General features: G+C 39.4%; 1 protein-coding gene across 2 annotated transcripts in view; it reads right to left on the bottom strand.

Annotated features, from left to right (window-relative positions):
- The window catches only part of cdh8 (cadherin 8), a 186734-nt gene that overhangs the window by 129201 nt on the left and 39010 nt on the right, over window positions 1-18523 (bottom strand). The window lies entirely within an intron of this gene.

Raw genomic sequence — 18523 nt, 5'->3', positions numbered from 1 at the left:
CTACTGACATAATGATTACATTTTAATGTATTGGACACAATATAAAAAGTATTAAAGTAAATGTATGAGACACAATATTAAAAGTATTAAAGTATCAAAGTATTTTTTTTAACCTTTATCTAGCCAGGAAACAAAAAAATCATTGAGGTCAAAAATCTCTTTTACAAGAGCGTCCTGGTCAGGACAGGCAACAAACACGTAAAACTGGTTTGACAGGACAAGCTAAAAACATTCAGACAAACAGTCTCATAATACAATAATCAACAGTTTTCCTTAGCAATCAACCAAACTCTTTAAAACCAAATCAAGTCAACCATTGCTGTTTGTTTGAAAACAAACATTTATAAAAGAATAAACTTAAACGTTAAATACAACTGAATGGTACTTAACATGGTACTTACTGTACTGGGACTAAAAACTAAAGCTTTAAGCCACTTTAACATTATGCACAATCTGAACATTTGATTCAGTGATTCTTTCGCTCACCACACTGCGAATCATCGCTAAAGCATCATCAAAGGCTAACATAAGCTTATTTGAAGCCTCTTAATTGTCTGTGTTGTATATCAAAACCCCAACATTGGGTCCACTGATCACTCTAACTACTCTTTGATGTTAACAAAAATTCTTACATGAAGGTTAATTGAAGACTAAAGTCTCTTTGGTGTTTACAAATATGCTAATATTAGGTTCACTGAAGACTGAATGGTTTAATTGTAGGTGATATTATCAAAATCCCAACTTTAAGTCCGTATCAGACTTGTGTCGTTTATGTCTTCAAACTTTAGATATTTTGGATGGATTGATAGATAGATATTCGTCCTGTTGGGGGAATTCAAGCATCTTGCAGCTCACAATCATCCATCCATCCATCCATCCATTTTCTGCATCGCTTATCCTCACGAGGGTCACGGGCGTGCTGGAGCCTATCCCAGCTATCTTCGGGCGAGAGGCTGGGTACACCCTGAACTGGTCGCCAGCCAATCGCAGGGCACATATAAACAAACGACCATTCACACTGACATTCACACTAAGGGCAATTTAGAGTCTTCAATCAACCTACCATGCATGTTTATGGGATGTGGGAGGAAACCGAAGTACCCAGAGAAAACTCCACACAGGCGGGGCTGGGATTTGAACCCCGGTCCTCGGAACTGTGAGGCAGTCAAACAATGTGCCAGCTCACAATCAATGGACCAAAATACATACATATGCATGTACACATTAATAGGACTACATAGCAATTTAAATGTTTAGAAAAACAGTCAATCTCCAAGTCCAAATGAACTGAACCCAAATGATAGAAATTAGGACACTTGTCGTTGATATGTTTAAAAACACTAACGTTAATTCCACTACACACTCCAAGTTGTCTCTGATGTTGACAAAATACACTAACGCTAGCTTTGTTTTTGTCTTTGATTTGGAAAAAAATTTCAACGTTATGTTCATGGGAGACTAAATTGTGTGTGATGCCCACATCCCAAAAACATGCATTCATTGAAGACTCTAAATTGCCCGTAGGTGTGACTGTGAGTGTGAATGGTTGTTTGTTTGTATGTGCCCTGTGATTGGCTGGCGACCAGTTCAGGGTGTACCCCGCCTCCTGCCCGATGACAGCTGGGATAGGCTCCAGCACGCCCGCGACCCGCGTGAGGAGAAGCGCCTCAGAAAATGGATGGATGGGTGGATGTTTACAAATGCTGATATTCAGTCCATTAAAGACTAAAAATTGTTTCAAATGCTAATGTTTGCTTAGTTGAAGACTTAATTCTCTGTAATGTTTATATAAACACAGATGTTGGGTCTACTGAAGACTCTAAATTGCCTTTTAATTCTTATAAAAACACTAAAGTTCAGTTCACTGACAATTTGAAATGAATTTCAATGTTTAGAGAAACAGTCAACTTCGGTTCAGTAAAGCCTGAATTGTCTTTATTTACAAAATTAATATTAAATAATTTATAATACAATACTATATTATTGGAAGATTAAATTGTCTCATATTTACAAAATGTCTAACGTAAGCTCACTGAAGAATAAACTGCCTTTCCGTGCCTACAAAGACACCAGCATTGAATTCCCTGAAGACTGAATTCTATTGATGTTTACAAAAATGGCAATAGTGACACAGACGAAACACATTCAGCTTGCGGCCAGTTTAGTTCAGCACATCTCAACGCTAATACTGTGGGCCATAAGTAGCACTGGCCCCTTGTTGTTACACATCACACAAGCAACAAACCAACACAAAAAAAAAAAAAAAAAAAAAATCACCTAACCGGCCTTCAGATGCTGTATGAAAAATTTACTAGCACACACACTGACCACCGCTGTACAAATAACTAGACCCAAAATGACCACACCAAACTGCATGCAGCTCATTATATTTTGGGTAATTTTACCCTCATCACTGGTCTAAAGCCGCATTACCCTAATGACAGAGTCCGGGTCACACTTCATGACTGGGCTGTTTATTAAAGAGCCAATGTTGCGTCCACTGGAGATTCTGAATTGCCTTTGATGTTTACAAAAACGCCAACAGTGACAACAATGACATTTATAAAAACGGACACAAGGGCTTCTATTTTTATTGACCGCGCAGCTGCATTTTAGCATAAAAACTGCCGCATTTGGTGAATTTGGTTTGGGGCAGACAAACATACAGGCAGACAAACATGCAAGCTCCTTAGATGTGTGTAATGGATGACAGACTCAACAGCGGTCATCCGAACCGCTTAATCATTGTAGAAAATGCATTGAACGCATAAATATTATCATCATTATTAGATTTTTAAATCTTCCCACATGCTGGGAGGCATGCAGCTATGGTGGGGGTGTAAACAAATGATCGTTGGAGGGCCTATTGATACATACAGTAAGTAGGGGTGCAGATAATTTTGGTCTGGTTCTCAAACGAGTGCACCAGAGGTTGCAATTTTTTTTCATGAACCACCACGCTTACTGCATGAACTTACTTTGGAGACATAGGTTGTAGTTGTTACTAAAAAGGCAAAACCTTTGTTTGCTAAATGACCTTTTTTCCTTTTAGGTCTTTTTGCATATGCTTTACATATTATTAGCCTTACACAGACTGTACATACTGTACATACTTGTAGCAATAGCCATTCATTAAGACACATTGTATATTATTCCATACATTGCATTCTATATATACATATAATTACAGATAGATATGTATTTCATAATCCTGAGAGGCAATTTTATTATTATTCATTTCTAACTTATACCAAAGGTGGAGGAGCGGGGTTGTGCCAACCAACACTGCCAGGTGGAAGATGATGGGGGTGGGGGTCCAAAGGGCACGAGGGATCTCACACAGGGCAACATTCAAGCTAGCACTGGCCCAGACTTGCAGTATGGGACCGCAGTCTTTTTTGCAACATGATCCGGTTCCACATACAGACATATTTTGACAGACTACCGTAGCTGCTGTGCAGTCAGACCGAGACACCCACGGAGTCCGGCGCCTCATCGTACTCAATCACCGTCGATGCCTGCGAGTGTCACTGTTTGCGGGGAACTCCACAGGCTCGCAGCTGAGCTTAACTAAACTGAAAAAGGAACGAATCAATTAGAATGTTCCATTCAATGCGTTCACTGCAGAGCTGGAGCTATCAAATATTTTAGTATTCGAGTAGCCTATTAAAAATTTTACCAAATAATCGAGTATTGGGAGAAATTATATTTTTGCTTGGTTAAAGACCAATTATGAATACACAAGAAAAAATAAGTGAAGGACCAATTGTTTTTCTTTTTTTAAATAATGAACCGTTTTATTTATTTAATTCACACTGAACAGCAAACCATTTTCTTGTCTAGAAATATTTTATGTGAGACAAGAAAACAAATACATTTCAGTTTAAACTTAGCATTTTTCACGTATATAAAACACTTAAGGCATGAATTAAAAAAGACATAAGGAGCGTGTTGCGCAACTTCACTTGAGCAGCTAGCATTTTAGGATGTGACATAAACAGTAGGTTCGTGGCTGTGGGTTTATTAGTTTAGACCAGACTAACTGAAGCGCGGCGCTGGATTTGCTCAAGTTAGGAAAACAGTGACCTAGGTTTTTAAAGACTAACTTGCTCTTATTGATTGCAAAATGCTGACCTCTAGCTTCATTGAAGACCACATTTTCTTTGATGTTCGCAAAAACACATTGGCTAGAATTAAGGATTGAATTGTCCATGTTACTGACAAAACACCTACCTTAAGCCCGTTGAGGACTAAACTGTCTTTAATATTTACGAAAACACATACTTCAGGTTCATTGAAGACTCTAGACCATGTGCAAATGTCTTTGTGAAAACCGGTAACGGCGCTGTTAATTAAAACGCCAACTTTGGGTCCACTGAAGAGCCAGAAATTGTTATTCATGTTTACAAAAATGTAAGTTCACCAGGGATTTTAAATTGTTTTTGTTTACAAAATGATAATATTGGGTTAATTTAAAATTAAATGCAATCAAATAAAATGTATTTCAATACAATTAAAATTAAATTAAACCACAAAATTAAGAGGACACTGTCTTAGATGTTTACAAAAACATATCCGCTCAAATCTTGGAAAACTGAATTGCCTTTGTCACTTATAAAACACCTATATTACATGTTGTCTTTGATATTTGCAAAATGCAAAAAATGTATGTACTGTATGCCAGGTTATATATTATTATTATCAGTAATGATATTCATATAGAAGACACTGAATGCTAATGATTTTTCACTATATGAAAAATGATTTAAGAAGGTAGAAAACAGATAAACATAATTATGCAACACTAGCTATGAATCTTTGAACAAAAAAGTTTTTAGATTTTCAAATGATCACTTCTACAACTTTCCTAGGAAATCACAATGTCCCATCACCGGTGAGCTATTTATAGAACAGGCATGTATGTGGGGTACTTATGTGGTCCTTGGGCCCACGGGTACCATGTTGGAGACCACTGCTATGGAATGTCTTCAAGTGCTTACAAAGGAAGTGAGTGAGCTTCTCCTCACTGGGATCGCTGGCGTGCTGGAGCCTATCACAGCTTTCATCGGGCAGAAGGCGGGGTACACCATGAACTGGTTGCCAGCCAATCGCAGGGCACATACAAACAATCAACTATTCGCACTCACATTCACACCTACGGGCAATTTAGAGTTTTCAATTAACATACATGTTTTTGGGATGTGGGATTAAACCGGAGTGCCCGGAGAAAACCCACGCAGGCAGGGGGAGAACATGCAAACGCCACACAGGTGGGGCCGGGGGATTGAACCCCGATCCTCGGAACTGTGAGGCTGATGCTCTAACCAGTCGGTCACCGTGCCGCCTGCTTAAATCCTCTTGATCCCAAAAGGTGAGCAACGTTCAAAGAGATGCAGCAAAGAGACGCCAGGGAGGACTTTTTTCCAATCTGACAATGTTACCTGTTATTTGTTCTTAATAGAGCCGCATTGGCCGCGATGGAGCAATGTTTTGCGCTTCTGCCTTTGCGCTTCTCGATGTTTTTTTTTCCACCCAGAGAAAAGATGAGAGTCTAAACTGTCTTCAAAAGCTAACATTAGCTTCGTTGAAGGGTCTTGTCTGCAATGTTTATGAAAACTCAAACGCTATCTGAACTGTAATCTATCACTTTCCTTTGATGTTGACAAAAATGCCGTTATGTTCATGAAAGACTAAATTGACTGATGCTTACAAAATGCCCACATTAAGACTAAACTGTCCTCAGTGCTTACAAACATGCTAACATTTGATTATTTGAAGACTAAATTGTCTTTGATGTAAACAAAAATGCATTTACGTGGTTCATTGGGAACTAAATAATCTTTGTTGACAAAAAAGCAAATATTAGGTTAATTAAAGACTAAATTGTTTTTATGTTAAAAAAGTTAAAATTAGGTTCACCAGACTGCAGTACTGACAAAAATGAAACCTTTTGAATCCTTGAAGACTGTAATGCCTTTGATATTTACAAAAACACTAACATTAGGTTAATTGAAGACTCAATTATCTTTGATGTTTCCCAAAAATGCAAATACTAGGTTCCTTAAAGACAAAATTGTAAATAAATGTTACAACATTAATTGTGGTTCATTACACACTAAATTGCCTTTGATGTTTACAAAACCATGTATGTTGGGTTCATTGAAAACTAAATTGTCTTTGATTTGAGAAAATCACCAATGTCAGGTTAATTGAAGACAAATTTGTCTTTGATGTTAACAAAATTGCTTACACACACAAAAAAAACAAAAACGTGTTGGGTTATTTGAAAATCTTTTTGGGTGTTGCTGAAACCATCGACGTACTGTATGATGAGTTAATCTTCTTTAATGTTCACAGAGAAGCTTACATTAGTCTCGAAGACTGAATTGTATACAATCACATGTATGACAGGTTTGTTGAGGACACTAGATTTTCCTCAACATTTGCAATAATATGGAAATTCATCAAAATACGGTTCAGTGGAACGGTACTGATTTGATCATTACGTGTTTGGGCTTAATTTCTTGGGCTCTATTTTCATAGATAGCGCATCTGTGGCAGGGCATATATTCTGCTCTATCCTGATTTTCGTGTAAGTGCAAGGGTCACTGTGCGTGTTTGCCAGACCAATCTACTTCATGCGGGGCATTCCAGTGGCGCGAGGGAGTTCACTGCTAAGACCAACCACGTCTTGATCTTAATGCAGCTGGCCTAATGCCCATCCATCCATTTTCTGTACCGATTATCCTCACTCGGGTCGCGGGTGTGCTGGAGCCTATCCCAGCTATCTTCAGGTGGGAGACTGGGTACACCCTGAACTGGTCGCCAGCCCATCGCAGGGCACATACAAACAAACAACCATTCGCACTCAGATTCAAACCTACGGGCAATTTAGAGTCTTCAACCACCACGCATGTTTTTGGGATGTGGGAGAAAACCGGAGGCCCCGGAGAAAACCCACGCAGGCACAGGTAGAAGGCGGGTCCGGGATTTGAACCCCTGTCATCAGGAATGTGAGGTAGATGTGCTAACCAGTCGGCGACCATAAGTCAACTCCCCGTCAAGGAATTTAACCCAGGTGTGTGTGTGTTTGTGTATATATTTACATATATATATATATACATCCATCCATTTTCTGAGCCGCTTCTCCTCACAAGGTTCGCGGGCGTGCTGGAGCCTATCCCAGCTGTCATCGGGCAGGAGGAGGGGTACACCCTGAACTGGTTGCCAGCCAATCGCAGGGCACATAGAAACAAACAACCATTTGCACTCACAGTCATGCCTACGGGCAATTTAGAGTCTGTAGACACACCCACAGTGACGCAGAAGTCCCTCTATCAATATGCTGGCTTGCTCCTGTTTGCTAAATTACCAACACCCAGTCTAACCCGCCTCCACGCAGATTCACACCGCCCGCCATTTACGCTGCTTACGAAACTAGACCCCCTTGTCTTTAAATCAAGGGGCACTGACTCCAATGGTGCCGTGTGTATTGGCCAGCAAAAAACTGAAGCTCAGAGGTGCAGTTGAAAAACATCAACATTTACAACAAGCCATTGGACCCTCCAAGGTACAAATTTAGCACCTTTATTCTGACAGTGTACTCATGCAGTACTGTTAGTTGTGGTCATATTGTCTTCATTGAGGGCTGGTAATTGTCTGATGTTTACAAAAACACCTTTGGTCCATTGAAGACTAAATTGTCTTTGACATTCACAAATACAGTACATGTATTTTAGTTTTGTTGAAGATTCAGCTGTCTTTGGTGTTTACAAAGACACAAACCCTTGGTTCTTCATTTTTTAATTATTTAATAATTTTTTGGTCCTGTTCAGCTGTTAGGTCAAGCAGATTGGGTGGGTTGGGGTGTTCAGCCCCCACGGTGCAGGCACAGCAATTTCATGACACTTCTGACAGTCATTGTGCATGCGAAACAAAGTCAATTCACTGGCATGTGTCCGCAGGCACACACCCTTGGGAGTTTGCATGTTTACAAAAATATGTACACTACGTTCATTGAATGTTAAATTGTCTGTTATGTTTCCAAAAACAGGTAGGCTAGATTCTTTCATGACCAAGTTGTCTTTGATGTTTACGAACGCACATACATTAGGTTCTACTAAATTGTCTCATGTTCAAAAAAGCTAGCACACTAGGTAATTGAAGACTTTAAATCCTCTTTCATGTTCACCAATGCTACATTGGGTTTGTTAAAGACTAAATTGTCTTTGATTTTCACAAAAACAGTAACATTAAGTTTTTTAGAGTAAGTTGTCAAAAACACTGGATTCGTTGAAGAGTAAATAAACTCTATTTCCATCTATTTCCTACCACCCACACACGCATGCCCCCTCCCAATCAAGCCTGCGTGGTACTGTTTATCCTGTCAGCATAGTAGGACAGAAGAAAATGTGTCAGTCCTAGTAGAAGATGAGCTTTTTCTGTAATCACTTGAACAATCATGCTGTCCTCATGAAGAAGAGTCTTCAGATTTGTTTTAAATTTTCAGCTAATAATAAAAACACCCCTCCCCCATCAACCACCACCACACACCCACCCATGGCCCTGTTTCCTCATGCTTAAGTATAAGCCCTCAGAGGGAACTAATGATTGCGCTCTATGTCAGGGCAAATGTGAGCTAGGACGTGTGCTCCTCCCATGAATGTTGCGCGGGCATGAAACCAGGAATGCTAGGGCGGAGACGCTGTCACATGTCATGGTGGGTTGTCAGCAGACGTCTGCGTGCACTTTGGAGCACCACATCCAACATCCTACATCTCCCAGGCGAGTGGGTATTCAGAATCATCTTTATTTGCGAAGTATGTCAAAAACACACAAGGAATTTGTCTCCGGTAGTTGGAGCCGCTCTAGTACGACAACAGACAGTAAATTGACAGAGAATACTTTGGAGACATAAAGACATAAAAAAACGCAGTCATTGAGCAATAAAAGGTTACCAATAATGTGGGAATGCCGGTACATTTTATTTTTATATTTTTGACAATGTGCAAAAAGATGAAGAGTCCTCTAGCAATTAGAGCAGTTTGTAATGAATAATAGAACTATAGTCCGGTGTAATGACCATTGTGCAAAGGGCACAGAGACTTCAGGAAATGTGTGCAGTTCAAAGTGACTTGTAGTGCAATAATCTGGGACAATGTCGATTGTGCAAATGTTGCAGATGCTACTCAAGCACATGAGAGGCCAATATTGGTCAACAACAGATATGCAAATAGTGCAGCATGGTGAGACTACTACAGTGAGGTTATAATGAGTAATGTATAATTGGCCCAACAGAGATGTGACAACAAACTCAAGACAAAATTGGCAGCATAATACTATGGAATTATAAGTTAACTGTTTAAGTAGTTAATGGCAAGGGGGAAGAAGCTGTTGGAATGTCTCCTTGTTTTAGTTTGCATTGATCGGTAGCGCCTACCTACGGAAGAGCCGGTGGAGGGTCCGAGAGGATTTTGCACGCTCTTGTTTTAGTTCTGGCAGCATGCAAGTTCTCAAGGGTGGGTAGGAGGGTACTGACAATCGTTTCAGCAGTTTTGATTGTTGGTTGTAATCAGAGTTTGTCCTTTTTTGTAGCAGCACCAAACCAGACTGTGATGGAAGAACACAAGACTGATTCGATGACTGCTGTGTAGAACTGCCTCAACAGCTCCTGTGGGAGGCCATGCTTCCTCAGAAGCCGCAGGAAGTACATCCTCTGCTGGGTCTTTTTGAGGATGGAGTTGATGTTGATCTCCCACTTCAGGTTCTGAGAGACTGGAATTCCCAGGAACCTGAAGGTCTGGACGGTTGACGCAGGGCAGTTGGGCAGCGTGAGGGGCAGCTGTGGCGAAGGATGGCTCTTGAAGTCCACGATCATCTCTACAGTCTTGATTTCAGTTCCAGGTTGTGTCGGCCGCACCACAGCTCCAGCCGCTCCACTTCCTGTCGATATGCAGACTCGTCACTGTCTTTGATGAGGCTTATGACTGTGGTGTCGTCTGCAAACTTCAGGGGTTTGACAGCCGGGTACGTTGAGGTGCAGTCGTTCATGTGGATAGAGAAGAGCAGCATAGAGAGGACAAAACCTTGGGGGCCCCTGGTGATGGTGGTATGTGTAGATGAGGTGGTGTCCCCCAGCCTCACCTGCTGTGTCCTGCCCGTCAAGAAGCTGTAAATTCACTGGCAGATGGCAGGCGAGACGCTGATCTGGAGGAGCTTGGATGAGAGGAGTTTGGGGATGATGGTGTTGAACGCAGAGCTGAAGTCCACGAACAGGATCCACGCGTAGGTCCCCACGCTGTCGTAATGTGTGTTGTGCTAAACTTTGACTCTTTCTTAATCTTGTGTTGCCAAGAGTAACAAATTAAATGTGTTAAACACATTAATCCCCAATGCTATCTGGCTAATTTGAATCACTAACTGCTTAGCATCCAGGGATTTTCGTGCATGTAAATTTTGGAGGTGGCCGCCGCCTCCTGATTTTGGACCACCTCTGGCTCTAAAGCCTCTGACATAAAAAGAAAATCGCATTGCTTGACCCGCGTTGCGACAAGTTGGGTGTCATTTCCCACTGCAGTTGTGGTATTATGCAGCAGGGGCGGTCATGGCCATAACTGTCCTTGAGGACAGCAAGGTGTCTGTATTTTTTCATGAGTGAAAAAAAAAGGAGCAAGTGGTTTCCACGCAAAATAAAGTTATTTGTCAGCAGTTAACACCTTCTGTCGAAGCATCACCTTGGGTTACGGAGTGAATTAAATATACTCTCTTTGGTCATTGGTGCTGATTTGCTACTACAGCTACACAGCCGTGCATACAGCGGCGGTCTGCCAAAATGTCCAGCCAAAGATCGACTATTCTATACATCCACTGTCTTTGCTCCAATCAGACTGCTGCAGTCATTATCAGCGCTCCTTGCACAATGGTCATTGCACCGGTCTATTGCAATGTTAGTCATTCGAACTGCTCTAAGTGCTAGTGGACTCTGCATCTTTTTGCACAATTGTTTTCTGTCAATGTCTTTGTCTCCAATGTGTTCTGTAAATTGACTGTCTGTTGTACTGGAGCGGCTCCAACTACCAGAGACAAATTCCTTGTGTGTTTTGGACATACTTGGCAAATAAAGATGATTCTGATTCTGATTACAGCCAAATTAATCCAGAATTTTACTTTTACATTCAATCCCACACACAACTGAAGGTCTTTTCAAGGAATTGGTCCACAAAGGAAATTTCCTCAAAAGAAAAATGTCCACTTACAAGGAACTGACTTAGATAATAGAAAATGTCGTCACAACCGAAGGTCTTCATGAGGAAATGCGATCACAAGTGATTGTCCTCATAAGGAAATGGTCCAATGTGGAAATATTCTCACTCCTAATGAAAAAATGTCCAGAAAGGTAAATGTAAATATCCTCACAACTAAATGTTTCAACCAGGAATGGGAAATGTTCTCACAAGGAAATCCCCAGACCAGGAAATCTGTCAATAAAGATATACCCTCGACGGAATTGTCCTAATGAGGACATTTCTTCCAAGGAAATGTCCTCTCAAGGAAATGGTCTCAGAAGTAAATCTTCTAACGAATAAATGTGCTCACATGGCAATGTAACCAGACGCGGGATGTGTGTGAAGGATGCGGAAATGCTCATTTCTAACATGGAAATGTTATCACAAAGCAAGGTTCCAAAAAAGCACATGTACCAATAAGGAAATGTCCTTTCAAGATAAGGTTGAAGTTAAGGAATAAGAAATTAATAAATATCCTCACATGGAAATGTTCCAACAAGGAAATGTTCAAATGAAACAACAATAATGATGTGATGTATATAACAATAAGGAAATATTCTGAAGAAATGTCCTCACGTGTAAATGTCCTTGCAAGCAAATGACCCATCAAGAAAATGTCCACAATAGAAAAACAATAGAAAAGGTCCCATCTAGGAAATGTACAATAGATGACTCAAATAAAATTAGTCACAAACAATGATTAATTCCCTTGTCAGTAAAGCTTTTAAACGTCAAATGTCATCTTCCATCCATCCATCACTGGTGAGCTATTTATAGAACAGGCACGTATGTGGGGTAATTATGTGGTCCTTGGGCCCACGGGTACCATGTTGGAGACCACTGCTATGGAATGTCTTCAAGTGCTTACAAAGGAAGTGAGTGAGCTTCTCCTCACTGGGGTCGCTGGTGTGCTGGAGCCTATCACAGCTTTCATCGGGCAGAAGGCGGTGTACACCATGAACTGGTTGCCAGCCAATCGCAGGGCACATACAAACAAACAACCATTCACACTCACATTCACACCTACGGGCAATTTAGAGTCGTCAATTAACCTACCAAGCATGTTTTTGGGATGCGGGAGGAAACCGGAGTGCCCGCAGAAAACCCACAAAGGCACGGGGAGAACATGCAAACTCCACACAGGCGGGGCCGGGGGATTTAACCCCGGTCCTCAGAACTGTGAGGCAGACGCTCTAACCAGTCGTCCACCGTGCCGCCAAATGTTGTCTTTCCCCCTCTAATTAAGGATGTCAAAGCAAAGCAGAATGGGATGCTGATCATTCACGAACACACCTGCACAATAGCGCCCGGGTGACGACAACGACAACTGTGTGATGTCTTGCTGCGATGCCGCTAAATGTCACGATTGTGCTGTGACTCCAATGTGACAAAAACGATGTGCTTGTTAAAACGAGGCCACGGCCAGACGGGCTGTTGGTGTGGGGGTGAATGTCATGTTAAGCATTAACTATGCAGGAGTTTGCATGTTGTTATGTAAAATGTATAGAAACCCCAAGGCTCTTCATTTGTCCAGGAGTTTACATAACGCCATAGTGAATGCCAGATGTAGACCTCTTTTGGTTGCATTTGCCATTTGTTTCACCATATAAATACAGCTTTTAACAGGTGATAGTGGCCGAGCCCTGCTGTGAATAACAAAAAAGTAAATGATGGCTCCCAAAAATGTTTGTAATTGCCTGTAATAATATGATGAACTATAAATATACCGCAAACTATGATTCTATCTGTTACAAACAATATAATTTCAAACTATATCTTTATTTTATTTTTATTTATAAACATTACTCATACAATGAAATGGCTTAAAGATTATTTGATTTAAAAAAAATAATGCACTGGAAGTGCTCATGCACATGCAGCGAAAACGCTCCATAACTTTCATTAACAACCCAGGCTTAACATAGCTCCTCCTCCGGGATACAAAGCTTGTCTCTCAGTCGAGATGAATCACTTTGACATACTTACGTGACACCAAACTGTACTACTTTCTTATTTATCAATTGTATTTTATTTACAGATATGAAAGACCAAACCTATGAGTTCTGAGATACGAGCACTGTTTGGTGGCAGGTGACTTAACTCGCATCACAATAAGCGGCAGCTTGGCAGATATAATAAGTAAATGTTCTTCCAAAAGGAGGCTCCAGGCTGTTTCTTGGCACTCTCAACTGACGGTTAATATCAAATAAACACATAGCCTCCGCTACCTTAATGCTATCATAAAGTACAATGGAATACTCTTTTTAATAATGTCATTACCGTATGTTATTATTATGCAGAGTATTATAATGCCATTTTATCATTAAAACACATTACTTTTTGTTTTGTTTTGGTAGGCTGTAATGGATCAATGGCATTTGCATTCATTTCATTGGAGAAAGGTGATTTGTTTGTATTGAGTTACGAGCGTGGTCAAGGAATGAATTCAACTTGTATCTCAAGGGACCACTGTTTTAGACAGGGCTTTGGCAGCATCTTGTGTAATGTTAGATCATTTCAGAGAACGCACATGAAGGCAAATAGGTGAGTTTTTCACCTATTTCCACAGAACCCATGCCCAGGTAAATATGTGAGTTCCTGAAAAGCAAATTAACTGTATATGTATTTACATCAAAATTTGTGGTTTTTTGTTTGTTTTTGTTTTTGTATCACATAGTAAAAAACAGTAAATACTTTGTATCATGATAAAACAATAGCCAACCTGCTTGAGAGCAAACAGCAGCGTGATGTAAGATTGCAGTAGAGGTTCAACAGGCAGAAGAGGCTGCTTGTGAGGTTGACCGAGTAGAAAGCAGGCTGGCAAACTTCTCAAGATGAGGCAAAGAAAGTTCCCGATTGCTATTTGCTGTGGTGAATATTAACAGCTGATCAGCTGTTCAGGGCTAGCTGCTCAACATAAGGTACACCAAGTGCCACATTAAAGATAAAGAATCCTTTGCAATCCCTGTACTTTGCAGGTGTTGTTTTTTTCCCCTTCTATACAACCTATCCTCAGCTATTCGCTGAAAACAGCTATTTCTGTAACAACTTAAAATGCCACAACATGCCCCTAAAGCCCTGGCTAATACGAAAGTAGTAATTGGTGTCAAGAAAGTATGTTAAAGTGATAAATCATGGCTGTTCTGAGGTATTTGTATGTCAGGGAGGAGCTAAGTTTAGCCCGGGTTATTGCGGAGATCCTTCTCCGCACGTGTATGTTTTTGCTCAACTGCGTGGCTATTAGAAAGATCAAGCTAGAAAACAATTTGCTTGGCAATTGCTCTTTTTACAGTATGTGAGGACATCATGGATGTGTACTTCTGCTGCATTTTCTCGTAATGAAATCATTTGTAAGTCATTTATTTTTTAAAGGTAATGCTTGAAGATGAGTTTGGAATCATTTGAAAGTGTCTTGAGATCATTGTTTGTGGGTATATTTAGGGGTTAAATGATTTATATGGGCAATTTTCTGGAGAGGCCCCGTTATTCTCAATTTGTTTATATTCGCATCGGGGGTTAGTTCCTAACCCCTGCAAATAGCAAGGGTTCACTATAAAACCAAAAGATCAAAGTACAGGCGAGCAGCGGCAGTTAATTCATCAGCCGAAAAAAGCGGTTAAAATTGGTGCCACCGTTTCTCTCCATCTGCAACCCCTCGGGCCTGCGTAGCCTAAATAGTTCCTTCGACTGAAACATCCCTGGAAATTAATCGCAGCTTCTCCGATCCCGTTTGTTGAATTTGGACTCTGTTAATTACACCTCCATGAATAATCTGTAACTCTAAATATTGCAAAAACATTTGGAATCTGCAGAGCAGATGGCGCATTGCATGATATATGATAGGCTTTGCTATTTTTGGCAATATAGCCCCCCCCCCCCCCCCCCCCCCCCCCCCACCCCACCCCAAGTCTTGTCTCATGACACATAGCTTTTTATTATGTTTTTATATAAATTGGATGGAAAAGATCCCCACCGGTATTAACTGCAAAAGTATTTATTAGTTGGCAAATATGTATTCTTTGGGAAATTGAATGTTTTTTTTTGTTTTTTACTGCAGGTGTAATGAAGTTAAATCTAAGACTTTTTAAAGCAATTTTGATCAAATTTAAGACCTCTCATTCATTAGATATGACCATTAGGAGTGGCGGAGATGGGCTTAATACTACAGAAAAAAATATTGGAATTTTTAAGAAATTTTAGTAGATTTTTCAAATACACCCACCAGTAAAACTGAATGATTATTGGTTGTTGCTCTCATTCATCTCCACTGGTGCATTTGAGGTTTTTGGGTCATTTTTAAAGCCTTATTTAGAAAAATTATGACTTGTTAAATGTCACTTTTATCAGACCTACCACTTATTAAATATGACTATTAGAAGTTGGCAATTTGAAAATTTCAGAATATATTTAACGTAATGTTTCCAATGTACAGTACATTCCCTGGCAAAACCAAATGATTGTTGGTGGTTGAGCTCATTTCGAGCTTCACTATGCTAAAATGATAATAACAAAGCTTTCCGAAAGAAAATATACCTTTGAATGGCAGATTTGAGAAATATATGTCATATCGCTTCATTGCCAAAAGCTTAGCAGAGCTGTAGTGTTGTTGTATGCACAGATTAGCCTTGAGCTTCTGATGATCGGCATATAAACACGATATACAGTAACGTTGTGAGGTAGAAGTCACGAGCGTTGCCGCCCGTCATAGCCAGAGAAACTGATATTAACTTTTGCAAATACGCCGTAGAATGAAACGTGACTGCCATTGTGACAATAAAAAAAAAAGCACAAAAGGGGAGCTCATTTCCAAAGATGCCGAGGTATCACTTTAAAAGCCTCAATTACTTTGCCAAATGGCCTATTTGCACAAGTCAGCTCTCCTTTCACACAAACGGGAGCAAAGTCTGTTGGGATTCCGGAGCGTCTTTGACACGCAACAATAATCAATACGGCTGCCCAAGGAGGTCAAACGCAGTATTGGTGGAGGCCAACGAGAGCCGCTTGCGAATCTCGCTATTCATTTGTTACCAGCGCACATACCCTTCCATTACCGAGACAATGGGAAGGAGATGGTGTCGTGGCCCGCATGCATGCAGGGGGGGAGGGGCTTATCAATGAAGCCTGCCTCATGTAGTGAAGTTACAGTCATTACAATCAGTGTGGAGCAGGAGCCTGGCCTCCCTTTAGCGTTCACGGAGAAGACCAATTATAGATTCAAGTCTGCTGGAAAGTCGGAAATATCATTCTTGGAGCTAACCAGTGTTCTGGTTGAGCATAAACAAAAACATGGCCTAGAAGGTAGTATTTGTTTTTTGAAGTCGCAATGTTGCAGAAAAACAAATAAGAGTACAAATTAATTCTTAAGCTTTTACAAAGTCTCGGCGCTAACCTTATTTTTGTAATTCTTGGAAGATTACTTTTTTTTTTTTTTTTACATTATTCATTCAACATTTTAACTTTATTCACAGAACATTAGATCAGTTTATGGATGTTTTAAACTTTATTCACATAACTTAGTGTTTTCCCCTCATATCTTTAAAACATTACTCTTAAAAATTGTAACTTGTTTTATGATAATTTTTCACACAAATATTTTTAACTTTATTGTATTCTTGTAACTGTATTTTTTTTTCCTGAAAGCTTTAAAACTTTATTCTCAAAACCTTTTTTCAGATTGCAATGTTATTCTTAGAACTTTGAAACTTTATGATTGTAACTTTTGGGCTTAATTCTAGTAACGTTACCCCTTCTGTATTTTAACTTTACAAATGTATGCACATACCTTTACAACTTTATTGTTGTGTTATTACAACCTTGTTCTCACAATGTTGCAAATTGATTGTCAGAACTGTACAACTTTATTCCTGGAAAATGACAATTCTAGCCCCATAACCTTTTTTCTTGGAACATTATGACTTGTATTGTAAATTTGTAAATGTATTCAGGCAACTTCTTTTTCGGGAGATTACAACATTCAGGCCATTTTACTGTATCCTCAAAACAATACGGCTTTATTATCGTAACAGTAAAACTTGGTTCTAATAAAGTAACAACTTTATTCATGTAACATTGCAACGTTTGTGTTGTAATTTTACAAATGTATTCATATAACTTTATTCTCACAACATTGCAATGGAATTATGAGATGTATGATAGATGGTATTAATTCATGTACTATTACAACAACAACTTTATTCTGGTTACAACATTCTTGTAAGTTTACATTTAGTAACTTTGTTTTTAGTGAAATTATGACTTTTAATTCCCTTTCTTTTTCTATTACATTTATTTCTCATATTATCACAACTTCATCCTCTGGGAAAGTTTCGTAAAGTTAAATCTCATAAGACTACGACTTCTTTGGTATCATAGCTACACAGTTCGATTCAACTCGTGAACACCCATGAATAGCCTTTGCAGTGCGTTATTTTGAAAACAGCATCATCACTTTAAAGAAGAGCACAATGTCCCCAGAATGGATTTTCTTTTTTGCAACAGGAGCGCATTAAACAATTGGTTGATGTGATGAATTACTGTATTACTGTACTTTGTCCGCGCAAAGTACTTCAAAGTGAGCACAAGTTAAATACTCACATTTAAATCTACTTAAAGCCATTATGTAAAAATGTCCATACAAGTTAAATTACAATTTTAGAACAACAAACAATCTTTAAGTGACATGTTAACACTTACTGTAAATATATTTTTTTAAACTCGGGAAAGTCTGAGCAAGGATTATGTTAAAAAAATATCCTTGTAAAAGCCTGGAAACCCTTCAAAATTATAATAGATTACACACCCGTACATCCTTATATTAGCACATTTACATTCTTACATTCTTTTCTGTCGCTCACGTTTCAATGTGCAATACACTAGAGCTACTATGCATACACATTATGCATATCAACAGGCCAATTTATTCATACACTGTACATATTGGGTAGTGATGCACCGAAATAAGAATGTTTGGCTGAAAGCGAAAACCGAAAACGAGGAACCTGAAGCAAAAAAAAAAACAGAAAACCGAAACATTGAAAGAAAATATATGCCAATTATTAGTGAAATTGCATTTATGGCTATGACTGCAAAGCTGCCAACCTATAGAAATTCACTTCCAAAACAATTTGTCTGAATTGTCATATTTTTAAAATGATGTCAAGAACATTACTCTGGGACAGTTATTGCAGTATTGTTATAGGACCAAAAATGTTTTTTTTAAATCTGCATACTGTTGAATT

This window comes from Phycodurus eques, chromosome 2, assembly GCF_024500275.1.
Source record: "Phycodurus eques isolate BA_2022a chromosome 2, UOR_Pequ_1.1, whole genome shotgun sequence".
In the NCBI taxonomy this organism is placed as follows: domain Eukaryota; kingdom Metazoa; phylum Chordata; class Actinopteri; order Syngnathiformes; family Syngnathidae; genus Phycodurus; species Phycodurus eques.
This window is presented reverse-complemented; position numbering and strand designations above follow the sequence as displayed.